At 38.8% G+C, this 12,632-nt stretch overlaps 1 protein-coding gene across 10 annotated transcripts in view; it reads left to right on the forward strand.

Moving 5' to 3' along the window:
* NCOA7 (nuclear receptor coactivator 7) overlaps positions 1 to 12,632 on the forward strand; it is a 153,376-nt gene that overhangs the window by 35,953 nt on the left and 104,791 nt on the right. The window lies entirely within an intron of this gene.

Here is a 12,632-nt window from a genome sequence, read left to right on the forward strand (position 1 = left end):
AGTGTTTTACTTATTATTTTAATTGCCTTCAAAATAAATCTATGACATCGGTTAATTTATCTCCATTTTACCAGTGATGCAACTAAGACTCGAAAAATATTTTGTCCATTTCATGCAGCATAAGAGTCAGTATTAAACATAAGGCCATCTCCAACAGGCATGCTCCAGTTAGGAATAGTAAATCATGAATAAGGTTTTGGGGAAGCACAAGTTAAACTACCAATTGTAGTAAAATATTTTCTGCTATTATGTCTGCAGAGAGTAACCAGATTAGGGAAGGAAGACATCAGGCATCTAATGGATGAGACACCAGAAAGATGGGATATTTAGAATAAATAAGATCTCCAAAGTTTTTATTTTTAGATAATTTTAGATTCACATGTAGTTAGTTGTAAGGAGTAATAGATACCCTGTATTCTTTATCCATAGTAGAATATCACAACTAGGAAATTCATATTGATACAATCCACCAGCCTTATTCAGAGCATTCATTGTATGTGTGTTTGTATGTATTTAGTTCGATGCAGCTATATCACATATGTAGATTTCTGTGGTCACCATCAGTCAAGATACAGAACAGTTGCATTAAAAGGATCCCACGTGCTACCTTTTTGTATCCCTACTCACTCCTTCCATCTGCCTGCCTTCTCTGACAACCACTATAATTTGTCATTTCAAGAATACTAGGTAAATGGAATCATATAGTATGTAACCTTTGGCATTTAGCTTTTTCTTCCCTTCAGCATTACTCCCTTGACATCCCTCAAAGCTGTTGCATGTATCGATAGTTTGTTCCTTTTTATTGCACAGTAGCATTCCATAGTATGGATGAATCACAGCTTGTTAGTCATTTACCCATTGAAGGGCATTTAAGTTGTTTCCAGTTTGGGCTATTTATGAACAAAGATGCTAGATGCTACAATCATTTATGTACAAGTTTTTGTGTGAGCATGAGTTTTCATTTCCCTGAGATAACTGTCCGAGAGTGCAATTGCTGGGTCAAAGGATAAGTGTATTTTTAGTTTTATAAGAAACTGCAATACTCTTTTCTGGAATGGTTGTAACATTTGACATTGCCATCCGCAAAGTCTGAGTAATCCAGTTTCTCTGCATTGTCATTTGGTGGTGTCAATATTTTTTATTTTTATTTTAGCTATTCTGATAAGTATGTAGTGATATCTCATTATGGTTTTAATTTGTATTTCCTTAATGGTTAGTGAAGTTTAACATTTTCATGTGCTTATTATTAGCCATAGTGTATCTTCTTTAGTAGAATCTCCTTTCGTATCTTTTGCCCATTTTCTAATTGAATTGTTTAGGTTTTTACTGTTGAATTGTACATATTCTAGTCTTTTGTTGGATATGTGATTTGCAAATATTTTCTCCCGGTCTGTAGTTTGTCTTTTCATCCAGTTAACAGAGTTGCAGAGCAAAAGGTTTTAATTTTGATGTGGTTCAATTTATCAGTTTCTCCTTTTATGAATTGTGCTTTTGGTCTGAATTCTAAGATCTCTTTGCCTAGCTCTGTGTTCTGAAGATTCTCTCCTATTTTTCTTTTCTGAAAATTTTATAGCATTATGTTTTATATTTAAGTCTGTGATCCATTTTGAATTTATTTGTGGATAAGATATGAGTTTAGGTCAAGATGGTGGTCATGCTTCTCCTCCCCTTCCTCCCCGTCTCCCTTCCTCGCCTCCTCCCTTTCTTCCTGCTCCTCTTCCTGCTCCTCTTCCTTCTCTTCTTCCTCCTCCCCCTACCCACTTCTTCCCCTACCCACTTCTCCCACTTCCTTCCTTCTCCCACCTCCTCCTTCCTCCTCCTCCTTACTTTCTTCTTCTTTCTTTTCTTTCTTCTTCACATGCCCTACATAGTGATTTTAAAAGCTATAGTGCCTTCTCAGCCTGAATCCAAAGTGATTCCTGTAGTAAAGGTAACTGCCGGTTCATGAACAACCTGCTCAATGTTAACCTCTTCTTGTTCCTAAAATGTAGAGTCAGGGGAGCCCCTGAAACTGAGAATACAAACCAAAACTGTTCTGGAAGAGCAGAACAGTTTTTTCAACTCAGAAATGTAAAATTGTCTTGCTTATCATGACCTCTTCTGAAAAGTATTCTAACAATAAAACAAAAAACGTATCCTAAAATGCTGAAATATGATCTTGGGAGCATAGGGACAGTGGCACAAGGATGAAATCAGTGATGTTCTTAAGACAGTAAGACAACATGATTTGTAACTAGGAAATGAGAGAGATGGAGAGAGGAGAACGGAGAGAAGAGGGGGTGGGAGCAGGGAGAGAGAGAGGGAGAGAGAAACACTGACTGACAAACCTGTAGTTTAGCTCTTACAATGCAGTGGAAGCCAGAAATGGTCAAGCTATTAAAAGCAAAAGGCAAACCAAAGAGAAAAGAACCCCCTTCAGCCTATAATCAGAAAAGAGCCATCTAAAGTTATACATCTTTTCAAATGCCTTCTGACTTAACTGTGGAATTATCATGTGGAATTAGCAACAGAACTTACTTGAAAGCTGGTTTCTGACAACATAGAGCAGAGTTCTCTGGAGCAGCGTACTTAAGGGCAGGCCAAGCAAGATCTCTGGAGAGAAGGATAAAATGTCACGCCAAGGGTGAGGCCAAATTGATGCAATCTCAGTTTTCTCTAAACTAAATTATACCACCTTACATAAATCTCAACTAGTGTTCTGAGGAAGTCAAAAGGAAGATTTACCCTGATGCTGTGCCTGCTGCACAATTACATATCCGAAACCCTAAAAACTGCTTTTTAAACTGCTTACCCCTTCCACCTTGCCTTTTCCCTCCCGAGTAGTTAAATAGCCAATGTTTTCTTTGTGTGCTATCTTATCATGTGGTTTCATAATCGTTGCATGACTGTGTTTGATAAATAGTCCTTTGCCAAACCTGTTTTGTTGACGTTTCGCTCTTTAACATCAAAGTAGAGTTTAAAATACCCTATGTTAATAATTTTGGATTGAAATTAGTGATTTGAGGGTCACCCAGTCTTTCCTTTCTTATAATTTATCTTGAAATATGCCTGTGTAACTCTAAATAGAGGGGTGGATTAACACTACTACTAGATAGAGTAATTCTGGATAAGACCTGATGAATTTTTTGGATTTTCTGACCCTGGTCCAACTGGTTTTCAGGTGCTTCAGGATAGTTTTATAACAGTGGTTAAATCTAGGTTGAATGATTTGTGAAACTTTTTCACAAATGGTTTTACAAATAATTTATGTATGCAAAATTAGTATATGTCTATATTAATTTCTTGATCCCTGACAGATCTTGAAAACCAAATGAAAAACTGAATTACTAAAGCAAATTATGCTTTCTGTACTATTTGTACTGTGTACAATTTATACTATCCTCTGGGGTGACTATCATGTGTCATTTGTTACACCCCTGCTGACTCTTCCTTCCCCTTGTAGTTAGAATGCAAAATTTTCTTTAGTGTTGCCATACAGGGCTGTCTTCTTACACACTTGCTTGACATTATTTGGCTTTTGTGATTTTTGAATAGGTCCTTGTATGCCATTGGTTGAAGATTCTTTGAAAGCATTTTTTCAGGATCAAGCATTGATTGAAGGTGTCCAAAATACATCTGTAGTTGAACCAAATGGTGTTTTGTGGGAGGTTTACTTTTCCCCTCTGATAAGGTGTGAGAGCCTGGGAGTAAACAGTGAGTAATATAGATGAAGACACAGACTGGGTGTTCATGTAGGTCCCTTGCTGGCTCCCCACCTCCCCTATTGTCATGAAAAGCAGAACTGCTACTCCCACCTCCGCTTTCCTCTTAACCCAGCCTTTCAGAGCAGCAGTAGGAGCCGGCACCACCTCTGTCATCATTCCCAGTGACAAAGGATGCAAAGTGTAGAACATTTCTTAGCTCCCATCTCCAGCCTCTGCCCTGGCAATTCTTCACCCTTGAACCTCTGACCCACAAGCAGAACACCTAGTGTTTGCAGTTCACTCCAGTGTATAACCTCTGGCAAGTTTTCTAAGCTTCCTTTACCTTACATTTCTTCAGTTGTTAAATGTCGCTAAAAATAACCAACTAACAAGATGGTTTTGAAGAAGGAGACATCCCAACCAGCCAGAACTGGAGAGAAGCTCAAATGGGACCCAGCAAGGAGGGCCAGAGCTGAACAGCTGGTTCCCTTATTCTCTTTTCCATGGCAGAGGATATTTGAACCCACTGTATAGCTATCTCTATTGTGTGAATAGTACACCTTGTAGCTTTCACGTTCAAGTAAAATGAAACCAAGATGGCTGTGAAGATTGAGGGTAGTATATGAACAGTACCTGGCACAGTGAGTACTCACACATTCCTTTAATAACAAATCATTCCTGATCTTACTTCTGTGTCTACCTACATCTTCACTTAATTTTCATCTTGACATCCCACTTTCAGCCCATGAGCTGCTCCTGTTGTTCAGATCAGGGAAGAAGGAACAATTATGACAATCCAAATTGGAAGCATATCGTTTCCCAAAGATACTTTGCTATAAGCACAGTTAGTTAGGTTCTGGGATATAATGAGTGGAGTTATATAGTCAAAGGGCCTTGAGAAATCTAACAGCCTTTTGTTTAACAGTTGGACCCTAAGCCCATGAGGTGAAAAGGTCCATGATAGGCTGGCTCTATCCCAGGGTACTTTTAGATATATTAATTGGTAATCAGAGCCTCACCACTTGTGTGGCTTGACGAACCGTCATGTCAAGCGGTGTGCCAGTGATACTGGCCCCCTTGGTCCTCGGAGTGGCCAGGCAGGGATTGGGTTTGTCAGAGACCTGGGCTGGTCATCTTTAGCTATGATCAGCATCTTACCCCAGGGATGAGTAGAAGTATTATCATCTTTCTGCATGCTTTGATATGAAAAAGGCTTTTGTAAAAACTGATCCAGATTATCTTCACACCAAACATCTGATTTAAAAAAAGTTCATCTCTAAATATAATTTGACTGCTATGGGAATTTATACTCAAAGAGTTTGAATAACTTCACTGAGATAAAAGTAGGCGTGTCAGGATTTGAACTCAGGACTTCCCTTCTCCATCCAGAGCTTATGCTCTGCAGTGCTGCTGTGTGCCCCTTTAGTGGCAAAACGGGGCTTGTAGAACACAGGTCACCTGACCTGCTGCTACTCACAGTGTGGGTTGCATAGATTTCTATGGGCAGTCTTGACAGCTGAACATTAATTTACACCAGTGTAAATTAATTTGGAGAAATGCATCATAGGTTCTAAAGATCTAACTTACAAGTGACCTTTTCAAAAATAATTTGTTTATAGCTTGACAACATCCCATAATCCATGTCTTATCAACTTATTCATCTATAATATGGTTAATGTCAGAGTATTAACCTACCAAGACAATAGGAAGGAGGCAGTCTGTAATACTTCACCTTGTAAGTCAGGGTGTTGCATTACAGTGATCCACTTTACTCCGTAAGATTGCATCTTGTCTGAAAAGAGTAGTTGCCCATGATAGAAATGAATGCAGAAATACTTCTGTACAAAAAGCCTTCCTTTGTCCTCTTGGTCAAATACAGAGTCTGAGGTCCAGTGGAAAGCATCACGTGGGTGGATCTGGGTGGTTGATCTGCACCACTGGTGGAGCACAAAGTGGTATGCTCCTTGTCTCCAGCCCCACAGAGGCAACCTTTGAATCCTAGGAAGCAGCCATCTCTTTGTGGTGTGCCAGTGCCAAGAATGATTATACCACGTGGGTGGAGTGGTGTGATGTGAACTCCTGCCCTTTCTTTAGTTAACTGTAGATTGTTTTTTCCTGCTGGCCAAGGGCTGCTAGAGATTTATCATCTTTAATCATCTTTAGTATATCTGACATTTGAGGAGAAATTTATTACCCATTGTTGGATTCAGATACTCAGTCATAGCACAGTTTTAATTGTGTTGATACGTAAAACGCAAATAGAACAGTTTTAAGTACTTGCCAAATGTTAGCTTTATACTTTTTAAATATTTGGCCATTTTATTTTATCAGTTTCACTATGCCTACTGATTCTAATACAAGTTAATAATAATAGCAGTTGTTGGTATTTTATGAAGTAATTTCACAAGCATTCTGTTTATCCTTAAAATGATCCTACAAATAAATATAAATGCAGGTAATGAGTCTATTGTTCAGGAGGTGAAATAACTTACCCCAAATCACTTAGCCTTTAAATGGAGAGCCTGAGCCCTGAATCCCTGTCTGCTGTGTCTGTATCTCTGAGTGTTATTCTTCATGTTACCTCAGTTTACATTGTACTAAGTATTAGTGTCTACTTTGTCTGAAAGGGGGATTAGAACATGTTGTTAGGGCCAAGCATAGTGGCCCATGCCTGTAGTCCCAGCACTTTGGGAGGCTGAGGCAAGTGGATCACTTGAGGTCAGGAGTTTGAAACCAGCCTCGCCAACATAGTGAAACCCCGTCTCTACTAAAAATACAAAAATTAGCTGGGCATGGTGGCACAGGCCTGTAATCCCAGCTACATGGGAGACTGAGGCAAGGGAATCACTTGAACCTAGGAGGCAGAGGTTGCAGTGACCCGAGATTGCTCTACGGCCCTCCAGCCTGGGCAACAGAGCGAGACTCCATCTCCAAAAAAAAAAAAAAAAAAAAGAACATGCTGTTAGCATCATAACGTGATAAATAGAAAAAAAAATGTATATGGGCATGGAAGGAGAATGTTACAGTTGACTTTACCAGAAACATTATTGGATTTCAATTTCAAAGCACCATCCACCTGAGATGAAGCAATCTACAACACTGTGCAAGGACACTCTCTTGCATGATTTCCATAGCTCTTATTTGTTCATTGGTTTTACAGTCAATCTCCCTGCAAATGGACATCTGGAAGGTGGAGACTCTCCAATCGTTCATTATTCTTTCAAGGGGCCTATTCAATAGTGGTTGGCATATAGCAAGTGTTAAATACTTGTTGATCAACCGATAGAATATTCAAAACAGTTTCTTTAATGTAGGATATAAATGGTTTGTGAATTTTAATTTTTATCACTACAAATTTTTCAGTATTCAGCAATTTTATTAATCTTAAAAATATTGAGAATATTTCAAAACCATTTCCTATGAAAAAGCTGCTAGTACGTTATTTGACAGTATTACAAATTACTGACTAAACTGTGCATGAGCCGTGATGTTAAGGCTTATGTTTTCTGTTTTCTCATTTGGGTTCAGACCAGGCAACTCTTAAGTGAATATTTACGAATTGCTTGACATTCATTGCTGGGAAAAATATCCATGGTCAAGTTTTATCTGCCAATGTTTTCAGGAAATCATTAACTTTTTTCTAAAGATTAAAAAAAGGCTTATAAACATTTAGCCATTAATAGACTCATGCTTTTTGCTTCGTTTTTGAGGAACACGCTAAGTTACTTAATTCTGTGTAAAATACTACAAGCTGTGGGTTGTAACCCATTAGGGTCTCATGAAATCAGTTTGGTGGATAAGAACAGCATTTTTTTAAATGGAACAGAACAGAATAGATTAGACTGGACTAAGCTGGACTGAAATAGAAAATATCAGAATGTGTTGTATGTAGTAAGAATAAATATTAGTTTATGAAAATTGTGCTTTAAATGTTTATAAGTATGTACATATTGAATCACAGTTTAAATTTTTTTTTATTATGAGCCAGCATTAAAAAAGTGACCCATTGATTTAGAGGATTCTTTGATTGTTAGCATATTGGGAGTGAGGGTTTTTTTTATCATTGAAAAATGAATTTATTTGAAAATTATTCATCTAACACACATTGGCTGATTGGCAGCTGTCCATAAAGTGCCTGTTCAGTAAATATACTTTCCAACAGTACAGTTTAATGGGTTCCTATAAACTAATTTCAATGAATAATCACAAGCATGTTTCTGTTTAACCTGAAATCCCAGACTGATTGGTCATTCCAAATCCTGGTTCAAGAACAGTAAAGTCATCTCACAAAACCCCCAGATGGAACTATTGTGGTGAAACTTGAGAGACTTTTGCTTTTGGACCTCCTACAAGTTTCTTCTCTATAGAACTACTTCCTACTGTGGAGCTTTGGGTCTAGTTTTCCCCAAAATAGGAATAATAGTACCTACCTTATAAGGTTATTGAGAGGATTGAATGAATTAAAATATATGAAGTCTTTAGAATAATACTTTAAAAAATAAGCACTAAATAATTTTAATATAAAAGCTTGCTCCCTAAATGGTGAATACAGGAATACATGAGAAAAAATACAAATATATAGATACAACTGTTGGGTAAATTTCAGGGAGTTTATAGATCCCCTAAAACTTGACTGTAAACCTGCTCTAGTCATATGCTTCAGTGAAAGGTCCAATACTCCAGACTCCAAGACAGATTCCAGGGAAAGAAAAGTGATTTAAACTGTCTCCTCTCCTCCCTTTCTTTTTTTATTTTTTTCTCCCTGAGACAGAGTCTTGCTCTGTCACCCAGGCTGGCGTGCAGTGGCGCAATCTCTGCTCACTACAAGCTCCACCTCCTGGGTTCATGCCATTCTGCTGCCTCAGCCTCTCGAGTAGCTGGGGACTACAGGCACCCGCCACCACGCCCGGCTAATTTTTTTTTTGTATTTTTTAGTAGAAACGGGGTTTCACCGAGTTAGCCAGGATGACCTCAATCTCCTGACCTCGTGATCCACCCACCTCGGCCTCCCAGAGTGCTGGGATTATAGGCAGTGAACCACCGCACCCGGCCTCTCCTCCCCTTTTTATTAGTGTTGCTGACAGGTGAGGAAGATTTCAGCTCAACTGACTCCTGAATTTGGACTTAAACTTGGTACTGTTGGCTTGAAACAACTTTTGTCACATTGCTGTGGACTGAATGTTTTAATCACCTGCCAAAATTCCTATGTTGAAACTCTAAATCCCCAATGTGATGGTATTTGGAGGTGGCTTCTTGGAGCTAATTAGGTCATGAGGCTGGAGCCCTCATAATAGGATTAGTGCCCTTATTAGAAGAAACACAAGAAAGATGCACACTTTCTCACTACCATGAAAAGACACAGCAAGAAGGTGGCCATCTGTAAACCTGGAAGTTGGTCCATCCAGGAACCAGATTACTCCAGCATCTAGATCTGGGACTTCCTAGCCTCTGAAACTGCAAGAAATAAATGTTCATTATTTGAGCCACCCAGTCTGTGTTTTTATTATTAGCAGTGCAAACTAAGACATACATGTATTTGAAACCTTTCATGGTTGCTGGTACAGTGACTCTTCAGCAAGAGAAAATTGAGTTCTGAACCAGAAAATGCTTTGTGTGCTCCCAGCTCTGAAGCTTCATAGTTTATACTTGCAATTCAGCTGTTGGTGATTTTTGTAGAAATTTTCCTTTCTTTTCCCCTAAAATTCACATCTGAAAATTCCAAACAATCTTCACCCGCTCTGCCCTCATACGTCAAGTGCTAGTTGCATATCCTCCTATGCATCTTGCTGGATTAGTATTCCTGGGCAGAGCTCAGATATGTCACTTATGTGTTCCATCTTCTTTCTGGCATTTGAGGTTCTGCACAATATGACTCCTTCCTCCCCTCCTGTCTTTATCTCTTGTTTTGGTTTTCTGTACATGTCTTACACTTTGCCCCCTCAGAACTATGCCTTCTATACAAAGAACTACTCTTCTTTATACTCTCCTTAAATATAGCAATGTACATATCACTCTGTCACACCCATCTTTAACTGTGACACTGTCTTCTTGAGACTGTTCCTACTTTATTTCTCTCCCTCCACCCAACACACACAACTACATGATCCCTCTCTTGCCACTGGACTTTGAGGGTGTTGGGGGACTTTCTTTTGCCTTCCTCTGGGGCCCTTAACACAGCTTGTCTTGGGATACATCCAGTAACACTCTCATCTCTGCCTTATTTGTCTGTTGTCATTTATTGTCAGGTCTTTTTAAATTTTATCTTTCTCACAGGGTCTAGCCCCGTACCAGCACCTACCAGTCATTCACTATGATTAATGGCTAACATTTGCTGAATTTACCATGTAACAGAACACATGTAATGGTGTTCTCGTGTAATCTCCTAATGACCTTAAGGAGTAGGTTCTGTTATCATCCTGATTGCAGATAAAGATGTTAAGCCTATAGATGTTATGTAACTTGCCCAAGGTCACATAACTATGTAGTGGCAGATCCACGTCTCAGCCCAGGTATGCCTGACCTCACAGCCCACACCCTTAAATCATTATGGCTGTATTTGTCAACAAGCTATGCTGAATTGAATTTTCTAGAACCTATTAGTTCTCAATCTCAGTGGGAATCACTGGCCTAAATGATAAAATGATTAAAAATATATTTAATAACTAAACTGATATTTTCTGATTGTCAATACAAACGTATTAGGAACTTTGTAACAAACTAGAGAAGCTCTACTCTACCAGTGAAACTTGGGAATTCCCTACATACCAGCAGAAAATGTCAGCAATCTCTTGACCTTACCTTTTTGGAGTGTGGCAAGAATCTCTCTGTTACTGCCTCTCTAGATTCAGAGTTGGAGGCCCCGACAAGTAAAATTCTCCCAGCTTGGTCACTTCTATTGTAAAAGCGAAGACCTGTTTCTTGAGCCAGTGGACACTTGTTCACACATTTTTACTTCCCTTTTTCTTTATCATTTCAAATAAAGTTTGCATAAACAAAATGGTTAGGGTTTCAGGTTTTTCTGCACTCATTTTTGTGGTGTATTATACCAGTGAACTTGCAGCAGCCTTGCCTACTTGTTTTAATGTTTTGCTTCACACACATAAATGAAAATGGTAATGAATGAAAAGGAGAGTGGCCAAGGTTTAAGAAGACGTAGCAAGATACAGGTTGGTTCATGGTTTGCAAATGTGATTTACCACCAGGTAAAGTCAAGTCAGATGTGTCAACAACATGGAGCATGTAGACTGTTCTAGGCCCAAGAAGAGAAGATGAGTTAGTTGGATTGGGGACCTCCTGGGTCTCTTCCCAAAGCAAGACAGGGTCTAGCATCTAAGAATGTGGTGGAGACCAAGAAAAGGGTCTTTTCTCAATAATTCTGCTACTAGAACCATGCAACTGATTTTATTTGGAGAGTCAAAAATGACTTTGAGGTGGGGATATCATGGACTGAAATGATAAATGTAGCTTGATGGTTGTGCGACAAGAATTGTTCGGGTGTGGAGAATGGAGAGTATGAAGTAAATTTAAATATAGAAGAACCAGAGAACAAGACTATTAATTACAACAATAAAAATTTTATATGGTATTTATTAGTGTACTTATGGAATACTTGACAGACTAGATGGCCAAACTTTGATCATTTCAACTTAGGAAGCAGTTAAAGTAGAGGCTATTCGTGTTTTAAATATTCTTTACTAAATTTTAAAACTCAGTGATTTTTCTAAATCATTCTATGTCTTTTTAAAATACAATTTGCACATATATTTTCCGAACGAATCTGTTCTACAAAGCAGAATAGAATCAAAATTGATTCGCCCAGTGCAGTGGCTCATGCCCGTATTCCCAGCACTTTGGGAGGCTGAGGCAGGTGGATCACCTGAGGTCAGGAGTTCAAGACCAGCCTGGCCAACATGGTGAAACCCTGTCTCTAATAAGAATACAAAAAATTAGCTGGGCGAGGTGCTGGACTCCTGTAATGCCAGCTACTCAGGAGGCAGAAGCAGGAGATTCGCTTGAATCCAGGAGGCGGACATTGCAGGGAGTCGAGATCGAGCCACTGTACTCCAGTCTGAGTGACAAGAGGGAACTCCATCTCAAAAAGAATTATAATTGATCAGCCAGACACAGTGGCTCACACCTGTAATCCCAGCATTTTGAGAGGCCTAGGTGGGAGGAGTGCTAGAGACCAGGAGTTTGAGATCAGCCTAGGCAACGTAGTGAGACCCTGTCTCTACAAAAAAAAAAAAAAAGAGCCAGACATGACAGCATATGCCTGTAACCCTAGCTACTCTGCAGTGGAGGTGAAAAGATAGCTTGGGTATTGGAAGTTACAGTGAGCTATGATCATGTCATTCCAGCCTGAGCAACAAAGCAAGACTCTGCCTCAAGAAAAACCCAACAATTTTTTTAAAAAACCAAACCACACATAAAATTGATTGATCTTACTTTTGAATATGTGGAGTGACTTAAATCAAATCACTGTCATGGATAATTTGAGCGAAGTTATTAATCATTCCATTAATTTTTCCTGTGTATGTGAGAATATATTACTGTTGATTATGACACCTGTGGTGCATGTACTTCATGATTTAGAGCTAGAAGAGCTTTTGTTTTAGAAGTTACATAATACATAATATAAAGCCAATGAATTTTGATATTTCAGATTAATTTTGTTAGCACAGCAGAAAGCTGAATGGTAATTTGGTTATTTTATTTTCAGAAGGTAATTGCAGCAGATGCTGGTAAGGTCATTGGGGACTGAGCAATTTCCATTTCAATGGCTCCAACATCTTTTTTTTTGTCTTTTAAGGGGGATGGGCGGGGAGGTAGTTCCTTCTGCTATGCCAAGTCAACTGCTGTCACTAGACAATAAGAGAAATTTAATTTTTTTAAACCACAACTCTAAGTTTATATAATCTGGATATTTTTATTTTATAAGGGTAGATATAT

Source organism: Pongo abelii, chromosome 5, assembly GCF_028885655.2.
Source record: "Pongo abelii isolate AG06213 chromosome 5, NHGRI_mPonAbe1-v2.0_pri, whole genome shotgun sequence".
Taxonomy (NCBI): Eukaryota; Metazoa; Chordata; class Mammalia; order Primates; family Hominidae; genus Pongo; species Pongo abelii.